The 3230-nt window shown below is 41.9% G+C and overlaps 1 long non-coding RNA gene across 1 annotated transcript in view; it reads right to left on the bottom strand.

Moving 5' to 3' along the window:
* Positions 1–206: 206 nt before the first annotated feature.
* The window catches only part of LOC108493741, a 9961-nt gene continuing 6937 nt past the window's right edge, over positions 207–3230 (bottom strand). The window contains exons 3-4 of the long non-coding RNA XR_001873592.1: positions 3107–3175; positions 207–332 (exon numbers count right to left, since the gene is read on the bottom strand). This is a non-coding gene — a long non-coding RNA (uncharacterized LOC108493741). The remainder of the gene's footprint in view (positions 333–3106; positions 3176–3230) is intronic.

Genomic DNA, 3230 nt, shown 5'->3' on the forward strand with positions numbered 1-3230 from the left:
CTTTGCTCCGTAAAATGCCCACGTGGATCAGATGAGAGATTGCCACTCATTGAATGAAATGCTGGGGACCAGGTCAGATCCTGACAGCCTGAGCCACCCAAGGCAGGATTTGCCTGTCCTGGGACTACAGTGGCATACACAGTCAGTGTGTGCATCAGAAATTGGTGTAGAGATACTTTAGTCTTCAGCAGTATTATTTGCCACTGAATGGTTCTCAACAATTATGCAGCAACAACTTGTAGAGACTGATGCAAAATAAAACCACAACAATGGTATAAAACAAGTAATTTCCAAATCCTGCAGTGGATAATACTTTATGATCCATGAAGTAGCTGTAATGAAAAAAAAATAAAAAAGACAGAGAGTAGATTAAAGTTTTTTTTTCTTTTTAAATTGTGATAATTATCCATATCACTACAATAAAACCATATAATTATACATTGAGACACATATTGTGTCTTTGTAAGACTTCTAGTGTCATTTCTCAGTCATTCAAAGCAGCTGTTAGATGATGCTGGGAAACAATCCACATTGTCTGCTGTATTGCCTGCCTCCTCCCTCTCTGCTTTTGTGTTTTCTTCCTCTCTCCTCCTCCTCCTCCTCCTCCCAGTGAATTTCAGAGCTATAAAATATCACTGACAGCCTCAAACTGTGGAAACAGGGAGCAATTCCACCAGAGTCAAGGGGGGAATTTCTTCAAACAGCAAGAGAGTCTCACAGTCAGAGAAGGGGTCAAAGCCAGCTCATGGCAAGTGACCTGGGGACTAAGTCCAGTCATGGCAGTGGGCACAGGAAAGAGCTGCTAAGTGCTGGTGAGGAGAGTGCTGTAAACCTGCAAAGTCCACCTGAAAGTCTTTCATATGTGTGTGTGACTGCATGTGTGTTTGTAAACACATGCCTATAAAAAACCCATTAATTTTAGAACACTAATTATTGGTGCAAATGAGTCCCCTAAGGACATTAACAAAGTACAAGGATAACAAGATCTATAGTAGAGCCTGTGGCAGACTCTGTTTTCCTTATTTGGGAGGAAATACAGCATACCTTTGTGAGATGTTATAAATGTGCAAAGTATTAGAGCCTGAATTACCTGTCAACACCTCTGGGATATATCTGTCATTTACCTTTTTCCTGCCATCTGCCATTTCCTATTTCCAATGGCTTGTCCTGAACTGACAATATGCAGTTAGGAGGCTTCCTGGGACCCTATTTCTACCCTATCCCTTCTCATGGATATGCCTGTAGTTATCTTCAAGCCTCACATAATTCTCTGCAGAGAACTATATTGTGTGAGCTGAGAGCTTCCTGCTAAAGGTTACTAGTCAAAGGAAGAAGGACAAAAGGTAATAATTAAATCTGAAGAGAATGAGAAGAGAGAGAAGGACAAGTAAACTACAACAACTTCCACCCCTTCACGTAAAATTATGTGCAAACCTTCTCCTCTGTGAAAAACAATTTATATCTAAATATATATGGCCAGATGGGTATGGTAACTCAGTGCTGCTTGAGTCACAGAATCAGTGGAAAAAATATTATTAAAGCAGGCCCTTCCCAAGATATGCAAGGACTGGTTTCTGATTTTGGTAGTTGTTTTAAATGATGTTATGTTTTGCTTGATAATAGAGAATCAAAAGCACAGTTTCCAGAACAGCACTGACCTCTTAGCCAAAATAATGGAAAATTTTCAAAAAACACCAGGAGAGCACAGAAAAGCTCATCACAATGCTTTTGCTGTCATCACTCACTCTGTTTTCACGGGGACAGCTGAGGGCTGTTCCACTGGAGGTGGAATTTCAATTAAGGACTTAACATTTTATTAAGTAGAGACTGTAAGAACAAACTTGTGGAAGCAGAACAGCCATATTAACCGTATTTATGGATTTGCATTCAGGCTGTGCCTGGAAAGGACAATGCAGTCTCTTTCATTTAATATGGAGGGCTGGGTACAACGGAGCCATTCTCCTAAGTATGTTGCATACAGTGGAGGCATTGGCTGGTTTTCATGTTGTGCAGAGTTCAGCCTTGCTGCTCTCAGCTGATGGCATCCCCTTTGTGTTCCAGATGCTGCACACACGCATCTGTGTGCAGCCAATGGTCCAGAGTTACCTCTTTCCTGACGTGAAAATGAGTCTTCAGTTTCTGCAGAACTTAGTACTTCTGAAAGCTTCTTCCTGAAGTGTTTTGTTTTTCCTTTCCCCTCCTTACTTAGGCAATATATGTGAGATGAACAACATCTCTCTGAAGCCAGGAGAGCATCCCAGTCAACAAGGTCAGCTGCAATCATCCTTATCCATCGTTACGTGCAGCTCGTGAGCTCGCCTTCAGAGCCAGGGCAAGTTCTGCCAGGGTGATCTAAGAGTTCAAAGTAGTGCCCTAAACTTTGGCTGTCACTTGTTGTTGGATCACAGCAGTCATGTGCCATTTGACAGGTGATAGAGCCACAGAAGGGGCATCAGCCCACATCAGGCCGGTGCCTAATGAGTGTGAAGCTCCCATGATTTATTAATGGGACAGAAGTCCAAATGACCATTTTCTTCTCTTTTGGCTGATCTCTAACACCAATTTAAACAATCTGACAAGGCTCATGGTTTTTCTTTTTCATGTTCAAAGCAACATCTCTTAAGCCTTTTGGGCCAGTTATCCTAAAGAAGGATCCCCAGACCAGAGCACAGTGGAGTACAGAGAGGGTGAACACAAGAACCCACTCTGCACAGTGGGTTCTTTTAAAGGTGACAGTTAACCTTCATTCCCAGGCTGTTACTACCCTTCTGGTTGCATATGTTTTGAATTAGAGTTGGTGTCAAATTCAGATTAGGAAGAGGGTCTAAAAAGCCAGTTCCTGATTTCAATACCATGAACGTGACTTTTCCATTGACTCACTGGGATTCAACCCAAAAGAGACATCAGAAATGCTGAAACATCAAAGAACAGAAAACATAACCAAAGAAATAGTGCTCAGGCATCTACACAAAAGTCACTATGGCAGGAGAAGACTCTTGAGTGGGCTGAATAACACTAAGTTTGGCAGCAAAGCTGATGGAATTCTCTACGTTTTTAAACTTACACAGCAATAGAAAAAAGAAACTCAGCCTTTGAATGTACTTACCAGATTGTCTCACTATTGGCTGTCATGTAAGATTTTCAAGTCTCATGTTGAAGCATGACCTTGGGAAGCCTGGATGGGAGGAGATCTTTTAGGAACAGACACCTCTTGAGAGCACAGCTCCCAT

This window comes from Lepidothrix coronata, unplaced genomic scaffold (genome assembly GCF_001604755.1).
Source record: "Lepidothrix coronata isolate B3197 unplaced genomic scaffold, Lepidothrix_coronata-1.0 Scaffold19, whole genome shotgun sequence".
NCBI classification, from domain to species: Eukaryota; Metazoa; Chordata; class Aves; order Passeriformes; family Pipridae; genus Lepidothrix; species Lepidothrix coronata.